The 20070-nt window shown below is 49.7% G+C and overlaps 1 protein-coding gene across 1 annotated transcript in view; it reads right to left on the bottom strand.

Annotated features, from left to right (window-relative positions):
- LOC139228386 (dysferlin-like) overlaps window positions 1–20070 on the bottom strand; it is a 254499-nt gene that overhangs the window by 109994 nt on the left and 124435 nt on the right. The gene's annotated exons all lie outside the window — the stretch shown is intronic.

Genomic DNA, 20070 nt, shown 5'->3' with positions numbered 1-20070 from the left:
CGGCGCTCCCTCAGTACTGCCCCTTCGACAGTGCAGCGCTCCCTCAGTACTGCCCCACATACAGTGCAGCACTCCCTCAGTACTGCCCCACCTACAGTGCAGCACTCCCTCAGTACTGCCCCTCCGACAGTGCAGAGCTCCCTCAGTACTGCCCCTCCGACACTGCAGCAGTCCCTCAGTACTCCACCAGGAGTGCCAACCTGGATAATGTACTCAGGTCTCCGGAGTGGGACTTGAACCCGTGTGTTAGTGGGTGGAACACTTATGTGTGTGTGATATTATATAATAACACACACACTATGCGTTACTGGGTATAAAACTCCTGTATATATATTATATAATAACACACTGTATGTTACAGGGTATAACACTCTGTATATATTATAACAACACACCGTGCGTTGCTGGGTATAACACCCCTGTATGTATATTATAATAACACACTGTGTGTTACAGGGTTTAACGCTCTTGTATGTATATTATAATAACACACCGTGCGTTGCTGGGTTTAACAATCCCGTATATATATACAAAGATTCCTTTGGGTCCTTCCTTTGACTGAGTCCCAGTGACTCAGGTCTCTATATATACTCTGCTTTAAGTGCAGCCCTTTCCTGCCAGTCTGAGTGTGGCTGCGATTTGCCAGCTGCTTGCGAGCAGTCAGCCAGAGGCACTTTCAGTAAATCAGGCTGCGGGCCGGGGATCAGGAATCGACCCAACAACTGTTGCCAAGGCGTCTGACCCGTATCCTGGCAAACTGCACGGAATGTGCAGGGCTGGCTGGAGGGCTGCAATGCTTCAAGGTTCAGGCCGTCTGCTTAGGAACATGACACACTTCCAGTTACACATATATTAAGGCCGCTCTTCAATGGTTTATATAAAGCTCTGGTCAGACCCCAGCTGGAGTAACTGCGTTCAGTGTAGGGCCCCGCACCTCAGGAAGGACATAAGAACATAAGAAATAGGAGCAGGAGTAGGCCATACGGCCCCGCGAGCCTGCTCCGCCATTCAATACGATCATGGCTGATCCGATCATGGACTCAGCTCCACTTCCCTGCCCGCCCCCTTATTCCCTTATCGGTTAAGAAACTGTCTCTCTCTGGCTTAAATTTATTCAATGTCCCGGCTTCCACAGCTCTCGGATGCAGCGAGTTCCACAGATTTACAACCCTCTGAGAGAAGAAATTTCTCCTCATCTCAGTTTTAAATGGGTGGCCCCTTATTCTAAGACCATGCCCCCTAGTTCTAGTCTCCCCCCATCAGTGGAAACATCCTTTCTGCATCCACCTTGTCAAGCCCCCTCATAATCTCGATAAGATCACCTCGCATTCTTCTGAATTCCAATGAGTAGAGGCCCCAACCTCCTCAACCTTTCCTCAGAAGTCAACGCCCTCATCCCCGGAATCAACCGAGTGAACCTTCTCTGAACTGCCTCCAAAGCAAGTGTATCCTTTCGTAAATATGGAAACCAAAACATGCGATGACTGGGCCCACCGTGGCTGCCGGAGCTGCAGGCCCAGTCGATCGGGTCCCTGGGGGGCCCAAACGAAAGGGGTGGGGCTTGTGAGCACGTCGGGGCTACGTGGAGCATCCGCATGGTTCTGGACTTAGCCCCGTGCTGCCTCCCCGGGACTGCCCCTGTCATGTATGTATGCTTGGGGTTACTAGCCACCAGGTGGTACCACTGTCGGAGGTCATTGGGCTGTACGCTCGTGTCTGCGGCCCAGGTATGTAAGGCAAGCCACCTTGTAATGTGATCACCTTTGGGCCCTAATAAAGCAGAGCCAGGACTGTACCTGTGTTAGTTTACAGTATTCAGTCTATCGGGGTATTACATACAGAGATAGACAGTTTCTTAACTGATAAGGGATTAAGGGGTTATGGGGAGCGGGCGGGGAAGTGGAGCTGAGTCCATGATCGGATCAGCCATGATCATATTAAATGGCAGAGCAGGCTCGAGGGGCCGTATGGCCGACTCCTGCTCCCATTTTTTATGTTCTTATGCTCTATGTGCTCATTGTCGGGCCCACCCAAGAGTCGGACGACAAATAAAGATGGCGGCCCAGGGCGCTAAAGGCCTCCCCTTTAATGGGCGCCTCGGTGGCGGATATCCGCCAGCTTCACAATCCGCGGGGGGATTTCCCCACCCCCCCCACCGCCGTGGGACGGTGAGGGGTCAGCGAGGGGCAGTGAGAGGTCGGCGAGGGGCAGTAAGGGGTCAGTGCGCACGGCAATATCGTCATCGCCAGTTGCGCACCGGCCTTGGGGCGATAATCGTGGTGCAGCTTGGACTGCGCGCCCCCCAATCTCCGGGGCAATTTCCCAGGATCCCCCTGGGCAGAAACGCCATTGCGCGCCATTAGCGCCCCCCCCAGTGGTGCTAATATGGCTATAACAAGGGTCAATTTCGGCCCAAAGGGTAGTAAGGGCTGCGGAACCAAGGCGGGTCAATGGAGTCAAGAAACAGATCAGCCACTTGCTAATTGAATGGTGGGACAGGCTCGAGGAGCTGAATGACCTCCTCCTGTTCCTGTGTAACAGGCTCGAGGGACTGAATGGCCTCCTCCTGTTCCTGTGTAACAGGCTCGAGGGGCTGAATGACCTCCTCCTGTTCCTGTGTAACAGGCTCGAGGGGCTGAATGGCCTCCTCCTGTTCCTGTGTAACAGGCTCGAGGGGCTGAATGGCCTCCTCCTGCTCCTGTGTAACAGGCTCGAGGGGCTGAATGGCCTCCTCCTGCTCCTGTGTAACAGGCTCGAGGGGCTGAATGGCCTCCTCCTGTTCCTGTGTAACAGGCTCGAGGGGCTGAATGGCCTCCTCCTGTTCCTGTGTAACAGGCTCGAGGGGCTGAATGGCCTCCTCCTGTTCCTGTGTAACAGGCTCGAGGGGCTGAATGGCCTCCTCCTGTTCCTGTGTAACAGGCTCGAGGGGCTGAATGGCCTCCTCCTGTTCCTGTGTAACAGGCTCGAGGGGCTGAATGGCCTCCTCCTGTTCCTGTGTAACAGGCTCGAGGGGCTGAATAGCCTCCTCCTGTTCCTGTGTAACAGGCTCGAGGGGCTGAATGGCCTCCTCCTGTTCCTGTGCAAGGGAAGGGCCTGTACAAGGTGATTTTGCTGTATGTCGACACGAAGGAGTTATTTTTTAATTCATTCTCGGGATGTGGGCTTCGCTGGCAAGGCCGGTATTTATTGCCCATCCCTAACTGCCCTGCGAAGGTGGCAATGGGCCTTCTCTAGCAGTTTGATACAACTGAGTTGGTGCTGAGCCACTTCAGAGAGTGGTTAAAATTCAACCACGTCGGCGTGGGGACTGGAGTCACATGTAGGCCGGTCCAGGTAAGGACGGCAGGTTTCCTTCCCTAAAGGACGTCAGTGAACCATTCGGGCTGCAGAGTAAATCAGAGTGCACTGGAGTGGGACTCCCTCCTCCATGCAGGCTGCTTCTGGCTTTTGTTCACAATTTGTTCATTTCCCCCATGTTCCCATTCCCAAAGAATGAAACTGAGGAAGAGAGATAGGCTGAAAGAGAGAAAGAGATGGGAGAGCGAAAGTGTGTGAGAGAGACAGAGAGAGAGAGAGAGAGTGAGAGAGTGTGTGAGAGAGACAGAGAAAGAGAGAGTGTGCGCAGGAGAGACAGAGAGAGAAAGAGACGAAGGGCAGAGAAAGAGGGAGAAAGAGTGGCAAGCAAATGTGGGAGAGTGAGAGAGAGAGAGAGAGAGACACGGAGAGAGAGACAGGAAAAAGAGAGGGGAGAGAGAGAGAGAGAGAGGAGAAAGAGAGGGGAGAGAGAAAGAGAGGGGGAGAGAGAAATAGAGGAGGAAAAAGAAAGAGAGGGGGAGAGAGAAAGTGTGAGAGAGAGAGAGAGAAAAAGAGGGGCGAGAGAAAGAGAGGAGTGAGAGAAAGAGAGGGGAGGGAGAAAGTGTGAGAGAGGGCGAGACACACACAGAGAAAGACGGAGGGGAGAAAAAATGGGACAGAAAGCAAGGAGTAAATACGAGAGCGAAAGTAAGACACAGAGAGACACGGAGGGAGGAGTGTGAGAGAGACAGAGAGTGCGTTAGAGAGAGGCAAAGAGAAGGAGACAGAGGCTGAGAGAGAGAGAGGAGTGTGAAAGATACAGTGAGAGGATATGAGGAGAGAGCTTGAAAGTGGAGTTGAGGTAGAAGATCAGCCATGATCTTATTGAATAGTGGAGCAGGCTCGAGGGGCCGAATGGCCTACTCCTGCTCCTATTTTTTATGTTCTTACGAGCAATTCCTTCTCGCCTTCAGCTGAAATGCAACTGGCCCTGTCTGAAGGTTAAAGAGAATGACATTATCTCCCTTGGTCTTTACTTTAACCTTGCAATCTCCTGATAAGAGAGGGTGAACAAAATAACATCGAATTCCATCGCGCTCACAGCACAGAAACAGGCCGTTCACCCAACAGCTCCGTGCCGGTGTTTATGCTCCACACGAGCCTCCTCCCACCCCTCTTCATCTCACCCCATCAACATATCCTGCTATTCCTGCCCCGCCACCCAGCCACAAACTTAGAATCATTGAAATTTACAGTTCGTCAGGAGGCCATTTTGGCCCATCATTTCTGCATTGACTGACCAAGAGCTATCCAGCCTAATCCCACTTTCCAGCTCTCGGTCCGTAAACCTGCAGGTTACAGCACTTCAAGTGCACATCCAAATACTTTTTAAATGTGGTGAGGGTTTCTGCCTCTACCACTTTCAGGCAGTGAGTTCCAGACCCCCACCACCCTCTGGGTGAAGAAAGTTCCCCTCAAATCCCCTTTAAACCCCCCCCCCCAATTACTTTCAATCTGTGTCCCCTGGTTATTGACCTCTCTGCTAAAGGAAATAGATCCTTCCTATCCACTCTATGTCGGCCCCTCTTAATTTTGTGTCCCTCTTAATTTTGTACACTGCTAAGTGCCACCTGTGGCTCAGTAGGTCGTACACTTGCCTTTGGGTCAGAAGATTGTGGGTTCAAGTCCAACTCCAGGAACTTGAGTGCAAAAATCTAGGCTGATACTCCTAATGCAGTACTGTGGGAGTGCTACACTGTCGGAGGTGCTGTCTTTCAGATGAGATGGTAAACTGAGTTACTATCAACTCTCTCAGCTGAATGCAAAAAGTCTTTTGGCATTATTTCGAAGAAGAGCAGGGGAATTATCCCCAGTAACCTGGGCCAGTATTTATCCCTCAATCAACAAAATAAAAACAGCTTATTTGGTCATTATCACATTGCTGTTTGTGGGAGCTTGCTGTGCGCAAATTGGCTGCTGCGTTTCCCACATTACAACAGTGACTACACTCCAAAAGTACTTCACTGGCTGGAAAGCGCTTTGAGATGTCCAGTGGTTGTGAAAGTTGCTATATAAATGCAAGTCTTTATTTTATATAGAAGGGGAAAGGAAGTTTTATCCCTGTACCCCCCACCCCCGTGCCCCTCCCCCCCCCCCACTCTGCCCCCCCGCCCTACAGATCATGTTCCGATGATCTTATCAGGGCCCTGATTAAAAGGAAAGACAGACTTGCATTTATATAGCGCCTTTCACGACCTCAGGACTTCCCAAAGAACTTCACAGCCAATGAAGTACGTTTGAAATGTAGTCACTGTTGTAATGTGGGAAACGTGACAGCCAATTTGTGCACAGAAAGCTCCCACAAACAGCAATGTAATAATGATGACATCATTTTTTTTCTCGTGATGTTGATTGAGGGATCAATATTGCCCAGGACACTGGGGATAACTCCTCTGCTCTTCTTCGCAATAGGGGCCTTGGGATTTTGCCTGTGAGAGCAAACGGGGCCTCGGTTTAATGTCTCATCCGAAGGACGTCACCACCGACAGAGCAGCACTCGCTCAGTCCTGCGCTGGGAGAATCAGACTGGATTCTCTGTTCAAGTCTCTGGCGTGGGAGAGGCAGGAGTGCTAGCCGCTGAGTCATGGCTGATCCTGAGGCCCGAGTGCGAGAGGAGTTGGTCTATTTATTTTAGAGTAGGGTAGACTTAGAGGTGCCCGGATAGAGGTCTGTAAAATAATGAAAGAGCTGGCTGGCGTCCCTAGTGAGAGATGATTCCAGTTTGACAGATTGGGAAGGATCAGGGGAGACGGATTTAATTAGGAGGGGGAAAATAGAGTATGAGAGGAAGCTTGCAGGGAACATAAAAGCTGACTGCAAAAGCTTCTATAGATATGTGAAGAGAAAAAGATTAGTGAAGACTAATGTAGGTCCCTTGCAGTCAGAATCAGGTGAATTCATAATGGGAACAAGGAAATGGCAGACCAATTGAACAAATAATTTGGTTCTGTCTTCACTAAGGAAGACACAAATAACCTTCCGGAAATACTAGGGGACCGAGGGTCTAGCGAGATGGAGGAACTGAGGGAAATCCTTATTTGTCAGGAAATGGTGTTAGGGAAATTGATGGGATTGAAGGCCGATAAATCCCCAGGGCCTGATAGTCTGCATCCCAGAGTACTTAAGGAAGTGGCTCTAGAAATAGTAGATGCATTGGTGATCATTTTCCAATATTCTATAGACTCTGGATCAGTGCCTATGGACTGGAGGGTAGCTAATGTAACACCACTTTTTTAAAAAGGAGGGAGAGAGAAAACAGGGAATTATAGACCGATTAGCCTGTCATTGTTGGTGGGGAAAATGTTGGAATCAATTATTAAAGATGAAATAGCAGCGCATTTGGAAAGCAGTGATAGGATCGGTCCAAGTCAGCATGGATTTATGAAAGAGAAATCATGCTTGACAAATCTTCTGGAATTTTTTGAGGATGTAACTAGTAGAGTGGACAAGGGAGAACCAGTGGATGTGGTGTATTTGGACTTTCAAAAGGCTTTTGACAAGAGATTAATTAAGGCACATGGGATTGGGGGTAATGTATTGATGTGGATAGAGAACTGGTTGGCAGACAGGAAGCAGAGAGTGGGAATAAACGGGTCCTTTTCAGAATGGCAAGCAGTGACTAGTGGGGTACCGCAAGGTTCAGTGCTGGGACCCCAGCTATGTACAATATATATTAATGATTTAGACGAATGAATTGAATGTAATATCTGCAAGTTTGCAGATGACACTGAGCTGTGAGGAGGATGCTAAGAGCCTGCAGGTTGACTTGGACAGGTTAGGTGAGTGGGCAAATGCATGGCAGATGCAATATAATGTGGATAAATGTGAGGTTATCCACTTTGGTGATAAAAACAGGAAGGCAGAATATTATCTGAATGGTGACAGCTTAGAAAAAGTGAGGTGCAACGAGACCTGGGTGTCATGGTACGTCAGTCATTGAAATTAGGCATGCAGGTACAGCAGGCAGTAAAGAAAGCAAATGGCATGTTGGCCTTCATAGCGACAGGATTTGAGTATAGGAGCAGGGAGGTCTTACTGCAGTTGTACAGGGCCTTGGTGGGACCACACCTTGAGTATTGTGTACAGTTTTGGTTTCCTAATCTGAGGAAGGACATTCTTGCTATTGAGGGAGTGGAGCGAAGGTTCACTGGATAGGTTAGATGCAGGAAGAATGTTCCCGATGTTGAGGAAGTCCAGAACCAGGGGTCACAGTCTAAGGATAAGAGGTAAGCCATCTAGGACCGAGATGAGGAGAAACTTTTTCACTCAGAGAATTGTGAACCTGTGGAATTTTCTATCACAGAAAGTTGTTGAGGCCAGTTCGTTGGATATATTCAAAAGGGAGTTAGATGTGGTCCTTACGGCTAAAGGGATCAAGGGGTATGGAGAGAAGGCAGGAATGGGGTACTGAAGTTGCATGATCAGCCATGATCTTATTGAATGGTGATGCAGGCTCGAAGGGCCGAATGGCCTGCTCCTGCACCTATTTTCTATGTTTCTTTGTTACGGGTTGAAACGATCCCAGAGTGGGGATACACTGGGTGTTGGGTGAGTCTTTTCCCAGTGAGCCTCTGGAAAGTGTTGCAAGCTGATGGGGTGGGTGCCGCCTCCCTGCCTTCGAGAGGGAGAATGACTGTTTCCCAACTGGGCCAGAGATTGCATCGTATAGGCGGTCAGTGTCTTTATAGATACAGTGCGATGTCCAAAATCCGGAGTTCTGGAATCCGGACACCGGGCCAATCCCTGGCGGGGTCATCCGGAAACCGGAATATGTTCCGAAATCCGGACTCCCCCGCCTCGCCCTCCTCTCACCCCCCCCCGACCTCCGGTTGTCCGACCAACCCCTCCTCCCCGACCCTACCTATCTCCCTCGGCCCAGGAAAAGATGTTCCGAAATCCAGAAATACCTGGAATCCGGAACGGCCTTGATCCCAAGGTTTCCGGATTTCGGACCTCACACCTGTGACACTCAGTCCACTGACCTCCTGGTCTGGGTTCCATTGTCTGAGGGGGTCGCAGAGGTATTTCTAGATTATTTTCTTCTGTTATTGGTCCTGCGTTTTTATTCTAATGTGTTTGCCTCTCCCAGGAGAAAGACTGAAAGACTTGCATTTATATGGCGCCTTTCAAGACCACCGGACGTCCTGAAGTGCTGTACAGCCCACAAAGCACTTTTGGAGTGCAGTCACTGTTGTAATGTGGGAAACGTGGCAGCCAATTTGCGCACAGCAAGCTCCTACAAGTATCATCGTGATAATGACCAGATAATCTGTTTTTAGTGATGTTGTTTGAGGGATAAATATTGCCCCAGGACACCGGGGAGAACTCCCCTGCCCGTCTTCGAAATGTTGGCTGTGGGATCTTTAACGTCCACCTGAGAGAGCAGACAGGACCTCGGTTACCATCGTCTGAGGGGGTCGGAGAAGAATTTTCCAGAGTGTTTTTTTTCATATTGGCGCATGCTTTTGTCTCTGATTATTGTCTCTCTGGGATTACACGGCTAGGGGGAAGTGGGGGCGGGGGATAGGGTATAGGGGGAGTGGGGGGGATAGGTTGTAGGGGGAGTGAGGGGATAGAGTGTAGGGGGAGTGAGGGGGATAGGATGTAGGGGGAGTGGGGGGGATCGGGTGTAGGGGGAGTGAGGGGGATAGGTTGTAGGGGGAGTGAGGGCATAGCGTGTAGGGGGAGTGAGGGGGATAGGATGTAGGGGGAGTGGGGGGGATAGGGTGTAGGGGAAGTGGGGGGGGTAGGGTGTAGGGGGAGTGAGGGGGATAGGTTGTACGGGGAGTGAGGGCGATAGGGTGTAGGGGGAGTGAGAGGAGATAGGGTGTAGGGGGAGTGAGGGGGATAGGGTTTAGGGGGAGTGAGGGGGATAGGGTGTCGGGGGAGTGAGGGGGATAGGGTGTAGGGGGAGTGAGGGCGATAGGGTGTAGGGGGAGTGAGGGGGATAGAGTGTAGGGGGAGTGAGGGGGATAGAGTGTAGGGGGAGTGAGGGGGATAGGGTGTAGGGGGAGTGAGGGCGATAGGGTGTAGGGGGAGTGAGGGGGATAGGGTGTAGGGGGAGTGAGGGGATAGGGTGTAGGGGGAGTGAGGGCGATAGGGTGTAGGGGGAGTGAGGGGGATAGGGTGTAGGGGGAGTGAGGGGGATAGGGTGTAGGGGGAGTGAGGGGGATAGGGTGTAGGGGGAGTGATGGGGATAGAGTGTAGGGGGAGTGAGGGGGATAGGGTGTAGGGGGAGTGAGGGGGATAGAGTGTAGGGGGAGTGAGGGGGATATGGTGTAGGGGAAGTGAGGGCGATAGGGTGTAGGGGGAGTGAGGGGAAAGGGTGTAGGGGGAGTGAGGGGATAGAGTGTAGGGGGAGTGAGGGGAGATAGGGTATAGGGGGAGTGAGGGGAGAGGGTGTAGGGGGAGTGAGGGGAGAGGGTATAGGGGGAGTGAGGGGAGATAGGGTGTAGGGGGATGTTAGCCTGAGCAAGATCCTACAAATCCCCTGGGAGGACAGACGCACCAACGTTAGTGTCCTCGACCAGGCCAACATCCCCAGTATTGTAGCACTGACCACACTCGATCAGCTGCACTGGGCAGGCCACATTGTTCGCATGCCAGACACAAAGCTCCCTAAGCAATTGTTCTATGCGGAGTTCCTTCACGGCAAGCGAGACAAAGGTGGGCAGAGGAAACGTTACAGGGACACCCTCAAAGCCTCCCTGATGAAGTGCAACATCCCCACCGACACCTGGGAGTCCCTGGCCAAAGACCGCCCTAAGTGCATCCGGGAGTGCGCTGAGCACCTCGAGTCTCAACGCTGCGAGTGTGAAGAGATCAGGCGCAGGCAGCGGAAGGAGCCTGCGGCGAACCAGTCCCGCCCACCCCTTCCCCCAACAAATGTCTGTCCCACCTGTGACAGGGTCTGTAATTCCCGTATTAGACTGTACAGCCACCAAAGGACTCATTTTTGGAGTGGAAGCAAGTCTTCCTCGATTCCGAGGGACTGCCTATGATGATGATGATGATGATGATGATGTAGGGGGAGTGAGGGGAATAGGGTATGAGGGGAGTCGGGGGAATAGGGTGTGGGGGGAGTGGGGGGAGGGGGATAGGGTGTAGGGGGAGTGAGGATTCAGATGGAAAAGTCCATATGGAATTTCTGAAATTTAACCCACCCTTCCTAAAAATATTATTTTCACAATGTTTGTGACAGACAAGAAATTAATATTATCAAAGCTATAATCTCTCAACTATAGGGAGAGTGTGGGAGAGTGTGTGTCTTGTCACGATACTCTGGCCATGGTGAGTATGGGTCAGGTTTGAAGGACCAGCTGGTCTTTTCCTGAGCATCATTTTCATATGTTGATAAAAGAAGAGGAGAGAACGTTTGAAAAGAGAATAAGGAAATCAGACAGGAACAGCTCACATTCAGAGTGAATGTGGCGTTTGCCGTTGAATCTGAATCGGGCGCAAACACCTTGTGTGATCCAAAAATGGGTGTGGGTCCAGAGGGTGCCGATTGGGACATCTCCCCGCTGGTTTCCCAACAGAGGAAGGGTTCGCGACTGGGCGGGCCAGGACTGTCCAGGACAGTAAATGAGGGGGAAGTCCGAGAGTCAAGCACTGCGGGGAGACAGAGAGAAACAGACGCAGATCGTTACAGGATATCCAATCACTCCAAGTCAGGCTGCAGTGATCTGTCAGGCCGTGTCAACTTCCCAGCCTTCCTGGTATTTTATCAAGTTCGGCTGCTGCCAGTGTGGGTGGGGCTGAGCTAAGGCAATGCTGGAAGAACACCAGCAACAAATTAAACCCCTGCTCCACCGTGCAAAGGAAGAGGCTTTCATCTCTGAATGCAAGGCTTCCTGTTCTGTCATGAGAATTAATTGCACTCAAATGCAGTCATCTGATTTCACAGAATCAGAGAACGGTTACAGCACAGTCAGAGGCCATTCGGCCCGTCGAGCCCGTGCCAGCTCTCTGCAGGAACACCTCAGCCAGTCCCACTCCCCCGCCCTTTCCCAGTAGCCCCACTACATTTTTTCCTTCAGGTACTTGTCCAATTTTGAAAGCCACGATTGAGTCTGCCTCCACCACCCTTTCAGGCCGTGCATTCCAGATCCTAACCACTCGCTACGTAAAAATGTTTTTCCTCATGTCGCCTTTGGTTCTTCTGCCAATCGCCTTAAATCTGTGTCCTCTGGTTCCCGACCCTTCCACCAATGGGAACAGATTCTCTCTATCTACTCTGTCCAGACGCCTCATGATTTTGAACACCTCGATCAAATATCCTCTCAACCTTCTCTGCTCCAAGGAGAACAACCCCAGCTTCTCCAGTCTATCCACGTAACTGAAGTCCCTCATCCCTGGAACCATTGTCCTAAATCTTTCCTCTCTAAGGCCTTCACATCCTTCCTAAAGTGCGGTGCCCAGAATTGGACACAATACTCCAGTTGAGGCCGAACCAGTGTTTTATCCAGGTTCATAATAACTTCCTTGCTTCTGTACTCTATGCCTCTATTTATGAAGCCCAGGATGCCGTCAGCTTTTTTAAACTGCTTTCTCAAAGCTGTCCTGCCACCGTCGACAATTTGTGCAACACACGCACCCCCAGATCTCTCTGCTTGTGCACCCCCTTTCGGATTTACACTATGACTGAGACTCAACACGTTGATCTGCACAGTACGTCCATCCCTACCCTAACCGTGTCAGTGGTGGCTCAGTCAACAGTACTCTCGACCTTCGTGCCCAAAGATTGTCGGTTCGAATCCCACTCCCGAGACTTGAGCGCAAAATCGGATTGGTTGTCTTTTCTACTTTTTCTGACTGCCAACCTTTTAAATCCCTCCTCTTTTATCCAATTTCTCTGCTGCCTCCTCCTTTACTGTGACATTGGCAGCGTCCTTCTCGAGAGTGACGACAGAAGCAGAGTACTCATTCAGCAGCCCCGCCTTGCACTTTACCTCCACAAGATTATCTGCTCTTTAGTCCCTGATTGGGCCCACCCTTCCTTCGACTTCCCTTTTACTATTTATGTGTTCATAAAATAATTTTTGGGTTCCCTTTTATCTATTCCCAGACTCTCTCTTTGCCTCTTGTTCCCTTCCTCAGTTCTCTGTTCCTCCTCTATCCAGCTCGGCTCTCTGTTGAATTATGAGCCTGACATCCGTCATCGAATCATAGAAATTTACGGCACGGAAGGAGGCCATTTCGGCCCATCGTGTCCGTGCCGGCCGACAAAGAGCTATCCAGCCTAATCCCACTTTCCAGCTCTCGGTCCGTAGCCCTGTAGGTTACAAGTGCACATCCAAGTACTGTTTAAATGTGGTGAGGGTTTCTGCCTCTACCACCCTTTCAGGCAGTGAGTTCCAGACCCCCACCACCCTCTGGGTGAAGAAATTTCCCTCAAATCCTCTCTAAACCTTCCCCCAATTACTTTAAATCTATGCCCCCTGGTTGTTGACCCCTCTGCTAAGGGAAACAGGTCCTTTCTATCCACTCTATCCAGGCCCCTCATAATTGTATACACCTCAATCAAGTCTCCCCTCCGCCTCCTCTGTTCTAAAGAAAACAACCTCAGCCTGTCCAATCTTTCCTCATCGCTAAAATTCGCCAGTCTTGACAATATCCTCGTAAATCTCCTCTGTACTCTCTCTCGTGCAATCACATCCTTCCTGTAATGTGGTGACCAGAACTGCACGCAGTACTCCAGCTGTGTCTAACTAGTGTTTTATACAGTTCTAGCATAACTTCCCTGTTCTTAAATTCCATGCCTCGGCCAATAAAGGAAAGCATTCCGTATGCCTTTTTAACCACCTTATCCACCTGTCCTGCTATCTTTAAGGATCTGTGGACATGCACTCCAAGGTCCCTCTGTTCCTCCACACCGCTCAGTATCCTCCCATTTAATGTGTAATCACTTGCTTTGTTGCCCCTCCCCAAATGCATTACCTCACACTTTTCCGGATTGAATTCCATTTGCCGTTTTCTGCCCACCTGACCAGTCCATCGATATCTTCCTGCAGTCTGGAGCTTTCCACCTCGCTGTCAACCACACGGCCAATTTTTGCATCATCTGCAAATTTCTTTATCATGCCCCCTACATTTAACATAAGAACATAAGAAATAGGAGCAGGAGTAGGCCATATGGCCCCTCGAGTCTGCTCCGCCATTTAATACGATCATGGCTGATCCGATCATGGACTCGGCTCCACTTCCCTGCCCGCTCCCCATAACCCCTTAATCCCTTATCGGTTAAGAAACTGTCTATTTCTGTCTTAAATGTGTTCAATGTCCCAGCTTCCGCAGCTCTCTGAGACAGCGAATTCCACAGATTTACAACTCTCAGAGAAGAAATTCCTCCTCATCTCTGTTTTAAATGGGCGTCCCCTTATTCTACGATTATGCCCCCTAGTCCTAGTCTCTCCTATCAGTGGAAACATCCTCTCTGCATCCACATTGTCAAGCCCCCTCATAATCTTATACGTTTCGATAAGATCACCTCTCATTCTTCTGAATTCCAATGAGTAGAGGCCCAACCTACTCAACCTTTCCTCATAAGTCAACCCCCTCATCCCCGGAATCAACCCAGTGAACCTCCTTTGAACTGCCTCCAAAGCAAGTATATCCTTTCTTAAATATGGAAACCAAAACTGCATGCAGTATTCCAGGTGTGGCCTCACCAATACCCTGTATAACTGTAGCAAGACTTCCCTGCTTTTATACTCCATCCCCATGGCAATAAAGGCCAAGATTCCATTGGCCTTCCTGATCACTTGCTGTACCTACACACTATCATTTTGTGTTTCATGCACCAGTACCCCCAGGTCCCACTGCAGCACTTTTGCAATTTTTCTCCATTTAAATAATAACTTGCTCTTCTATTTTTTTCTGCCAAAGTGCATAGCCTCACACTTTCCAACATTTAAGTCTAAATCATTAATATATACCACAAAAATCAAGGGACCGAGTACTGAGCCCTGTGGAAACCCACTGGAAACAGCCTTCTAGTTGCAAAAACACCCGTCAACCATTCGTCAGAAACGTGAAAGATTTGCAGGGCTCTGGGGAAAGAGCAGGGGGAATGGGACCAATTAGAGAGCTCCTTCAAAAAGCTGGCACGGACACGATGGGCTGAATAGCCTCCTGCGTTGTATCATCCAATTACTCCCAGCAGCAAAACCGATCGGTGCTTTCAGGAGGAGAGGAGAAAAGGAAGTCTTGCCCAATATTTCTCATGTTCCTTTCCCGTCAACCCCTGTAAGACCCAAGGCTCTCGCACAATGGGGGTCTGAGACAGTGTTTGTAAACAGCAGGGACAATTTACGAGCTTGGCTCATTGATCGGAGCCCAGATTCCATTCGTTCAGGACCGGAGCTTTGCCATTACCCATGTCTGAACGGAAGTCCTCTTCCTGCCTTACAAATGTTGACACTACACAACAGGAAGGAGGCATCATTTGCACTGTTTACTTAAGAGCAATGTTGATGAATGAAACAAGGCAATAAGAGGTGAGAGTTTGGGGGGCCGGGACAATCAGAACTTCTTTTTAGCATCAGCTTTAATTCAGCTCCTTTATTTCGACATATATTTGCAGCTTTCGAGCAGAGTGCAAAGCAATGGACATAGATAACTAACTTAACCACTGTCCTATCAAACACACTCAGGGCAGGTACAGCACGGGTAAGATATAGAGTAAAGCTCCCTCCACACTGTTCCATCAAACACTCGCATGGCAGGTACAACTCGGGTTAGACATCGAGTAAAGCTCCCGCTACAGAAATTTGGCAGATGGAGTATAATGTTGGAAAGTGTGAGGGTACGCACACTTGCAGAAAAAAAATCAAAGAGCAAGTTATTATTTAAATGGAGAAAAATTGCAAAGTGCTGCAGTACAGCGGGACCTGGGGGTACTTTTGCATGAAACACAAAAGGATAGTATGCAGATACAGCAAATGATCAGAAAGGCCAATGGAATCTTGGCCTTTATTGTAAAGGGGGTGAAGTATAAAAGCAAGGAAGTCTTGCTACAGTTATACAGGGTATTGGTGAGGCCACACCTGGAATACTGCGTAGTTTTGTTTTCCATATTTAAGAAAGGATATACTTGCTTTGATGGCAGTTCAGAGAAGGTTCACTAGGTTGATTCCGGAGATGAGGGGGTTGACTTATGAGGAAAGGTTGAGTAGGTTGGGTCTCTACTCATTAGAATTCAGAAGAATGAGAGGTGATCTTATCGAAACGTATAAGATTATGAGGAGGCTTGACATGGTGGATGCAGAGAAGATGTTTCCACTGATCGAGGAGACTAGAACTAGAGGGCATAATCTTAGAATAAGGGGCCGTCCATTTAAAACTGAGATGAGGAGGAATTTCTTCTCTCAGAGGGTTGTAAATCTGTGGAATTCGCTGCCTCAGAGAGCTGTGGAAGCTGGGTCATTGGATACAATTAAGATGGAGATAGACAGTTTCTTAACCGATAAGGGAATAAGGGGTTATGGGGAGCGGGCAGGGAAGTGGACCTGAGTCCATGATTGGATCAGGCATGAACATATTAAGTGGCGGAACAGGCTCGTGGGGCAATATGGCCGTCTCCTGCTCCTATTTCTTATGTACTTATGTTCTTATGTTCCTATGTACACTGTCCCATCACATACTCCCAGGGCAGGTACAGCACGTGTTAGATACAGAGTAAAGGTCCATCTACACTGATCGATTAAACACTCCCAGGGCAAGTACAGCATGGGTTAGAAAAAGAGTAAAGCTCCTTCTACACTGTCCTATCACACATTCCCAGGGCAGGTGAAGCACGGGTAGGATACAGAGTAAAGCTGCCTCTACACTGTCCGATCAAACACTCCCAGGGCCAGTTCAGCACAGGTTAGATACAGAGTAAAGCTCCCTCTACACTGTCCCATCAAACACTTCCAGGGCAGGTACAGCACGGGTTAGATGCAGAGTAAAGCTCCCTCTACACTGTCCCATCTAACACTCCCAGGGCCGATTCAGCACAGGTTAGATACAGAGTAAAGCTCCCTCTACACTGTCCCATCACACACTCCCAGCGCAGGTACAGTACGGGTTAGATACAGAGTAAAGCTCCCTCTACACTGTCCCATCAAACACTCCCAGGGCAGGTACAGCACGGGGTTAGATACAGAGTAAAGCTCCCTCTACACTGTCCCATCAAACACTCCCAGGGCAGGTACAGCACGGGTTAGATACAGAGTAAAGCTCCCTCTACACTGTCCCATCAAACACTCCCAGGGCAGGTACAGCACGGGTTAGATACAGAGTAAAGCTCCCTCTATACTGCCCCATCAAACACTCCCAGGGCAGGTACAGCACGGGTTAAATACAGAGTAAAGCTCCTGTTACATATTTAACCCTTGTAAACTTTAAATTGCATCACACCTGTCCAACAAAGGGCCGACCTTACAAAGTGGGAAATTGTGTTAGGGAAATTGATGGGATTGAAGGCTGATAAATCCCTGGAGCCTGATAGTCTGCATCCCAGAGTACTTAAGGAAGTGGCCATAGAAGGATGCATTGGTGGTCATTTTCCAACAGTCTATCGACTTTGGATCAGTTCCTAACGACTGGAGGGTAGCTAATGTAACACCACTGTTTAAAAAAGGAGGGAGAGAGAAAACGGGTAATTATAGATCGGTTAGCCTGACATCAGTAGTGGGGAAAATGTTGGAATCAATTATTAAAGATGAAATAACAGCACATTTGGAAAGCAGTGACAGGATTGGACAGATTAGATGCGGGAAGAATGTTCCCAATGATGGGGAAGTCCAGAACCAGGGGACACAGTCTTAGGATAAGGGGTAGGCCATTTAGGACTGAGATGAGGAGAAACTTCTTCACTCAGAGAGTTGCTAACCTGTGGAATTCCCTGCCGCAGAGAGTTGTTGATGCTAGTTCATTGGATATATTCAAGAGGGAGCTAGATATGGCCCTTACGGCTAAAGGGATCAGTGGGGTAAGGAGGGAAAGCCGGAACGGGATACTGAGGGAATGATCAGCCATGATCTTATTGAATGGTGGTGCAGGCTCGAAGAGCCGAATGGCCTACTCCTGCACCTATTTTCTATGTTTTTAGGTTTCTATGTTTCTATGGAGTCGCAAGGGATCCCAGTATCCCTTGGGCGCATTGTTTATAAGCAGGCCACCCATGATGTACCTGTACTCTGGAACTACTATAAAGGAGCTAAGGTCACACTTGCTCATTACACATAGTACTCGGTCTGACCATTTATTATGAGTTTAACAATTGGCGACGAGTTAACGAACAGCGCTAAAATGCAAAGAACAGTCGGCATCCTGGAGAAGTTCTCAGAGGGGGACGATTGGGAGGCCTTTGTGGAGAGACTCGACCAAGACTTCGTAGTTAATGAGCTGGAAGGGGACGAGAACGCGAACAAACGAAGGGCGATCCTCCTAACCCTCTGTGGGGCAACAACCTACGGCCTCACGAGGAATCTCCTGGCCCCGGCTAAACCAACAGAGAAATCCTATGAAGAACTGTGTACGCTGGTCCGGGAGCACCTGAATCCTCAGGTTTTGATGGCGAGATATCGGTTCTACACGTGTCAACGATCAGAGGGCCAGGAAGTGGCGAGCTACGTCGGCGAACTAAGGTGCCTTGCAGGACATTGTGACTTTGAAGGATTCCTAGGACAAATGCTCAGAGACATTTTTGTACTGGGCATCGGACATGAGACAATCCATCGCAAACTGTTGACGGTAGAAACTCCGAATCTGAGTAAAGCCATAATGATAGCAATGACAACACCAAGCAGATTTCGCAGAACAAAGAAGTTTTGGCCAGTACTGTACATAAAGTAACGTTGGTTTTGAGCAGAAATGTGCAGGGCAGAATACACACGCCGGCTGCTGTGGCCCCACCTTAATTGACCCAAAGTCCGCCATCAATCGTTAATGTGAGGCAGTTAACACCCTGCTGCGGGGGTGATCATCGGCCCCATCGTGCAACTGTTGCAGAACAATGGGACACCTGCAGCGAATGTGCAGGTGAGCTGCAAACCCTGCAAGCCACCACGTTGCAGAGGAAGATCGGTCCACAGTGGATCAGACGGAATTGGAAACTCGTACTGAGGAGGCAGAGGTGTACGGGGTACACACGTTCACCACGAAATGCCCACCAATAATGTTGAAGGTTGAACTGAACGGTATTCCAGTGTCTATGGAGCTGGACACGGGGGAAAGTCAGTCCATAATGAGTAAAACGGCCTTCGACAGGCTGTGGGGGAAGAAGGCACACAGGCCCAAGCTCCGCCCCATTCACACCAAACTAAGGACTTGCACCAAGGAACTAATCCCTGTAATTGGCAGTGCCGAAGTCAAAGTCTCCTACGATGGAGCAGTACACGAACTCCCGCTGTGGATTGTGCCAGGGGATGGCCCCACGTTATTTGGCAGAAGCTGGCTGGGGAAAATCCGCTGGAACTGGGACAACATCAGAGCGCTCTCGTCAGTTGACGACACCGTGTGTACCCAGGTTCTCGGCAAATTCCCTTCATCATTTGAGCCAAGCATTGGAAGCTTCTCGGGGGCGAAAGTGCAGATCCATTTGGTTCCCGGTGCGCGACCACAAGGCTCGGGCGGTACCGTACATGATGCGTGAAAAAGTGGAAATCGAGCTGGACAGGCGGCAACGTGAAGGCATCATCGCGCCGGTGGAGTTCAACGACTGGGCCAGTCCGATTGTTCCGGTACTCAAGGCGGACGGTACAGTTAGAATTTGCGGTGACTATAAAGTAACGATTAACCGTTTTTCACTGCAGGACCAGTACCCACTTCCCAAAGCAGATGACCTATTTGCAATCCTGGCTGGAGGGAAGACATTCACCAAGCTGGACCTGACCTCGGCCGACATGATGCAGGAGCTGGAGGAGTCTTCGAAAAGCCTCACCTGCATCAACACGCACAAAGGTCTGTTCATCTATAACCGGTGCCCGTTCGAGATTCGGTCGGCTGCAGCGATCTTCCAGCGGAACATGGAGAGCCTGTTAAAGTCGGTTCCTTGTACAGTGGTCTTCTAGGACGACATATTGGTGACAGGTCTGGACACCATGGAGCACTTGAAGAACCTGGAGGAGGTTCTTAATCGGTTGGATCACGTGGGGCTCAGGTTGAAATGTGTTTTCCTGGCACAGGACATCAAATTCTTAGGAAGGAGAATCGCAGCAGACGGCATCAGACCCACTGACGCCAAGATGGAGGCCATCAAGAACGCGCCGCGACCACGGAACGTGACGGAGCTGCGGTCATTCCTGCGACTCCTAAATTACTTGGGTAATTTCCTACCTGGGTTAAGCACCCTGCTAGAACCCCTGAATGCGCTACTGCGCAAGGGAGACGACAAGGTATGGGGGAATTCACAGGAGGCTGCCTTTGAGAAAGCCAGAAATTTACTGTGTTCTAACAAACTGCTTGTTCTGTATAATCCATGTAAACGACTAGTGTTAGCTTGCAATGCGTCTTCATACGGGGTCAGGTTTGTGTTACAACAGGCTAATGAATTAGGAATATTGCAACCAGCTGCGTATGCAACCAGGTGTTTGTCCAAGGCCGAAAGGGCTTACAGCATGGTTGAAAAAGAAGCTCTGGCGTTTGTTTACGGGGTAAAAAAAATGCATCAGTGCTTGTTTGGCCTCAAGTTCGAGCTTGAAACGGACCACAAGCCACTCATATCGCTGT

The sequence above is a fragment of the Pristiophorus japonicus genome, chromosome 2 (assembly GCF_044704955.1).
Source record: "Pristiophorus japonicus isolate sPriJap1 chromosome 2, sPriJap1.hap1, whole genome shotgun sequence".
Classification (NCBI taxonomy): Eukaryota; Metazoa; Chordata; class Chondrichthyes; family Pristiophoridae; genus Pristiophorus; species Pristiophorus japonicus.
This window is presented reverse-complemented; position numbering and strand designations above follow the sequence as displayed.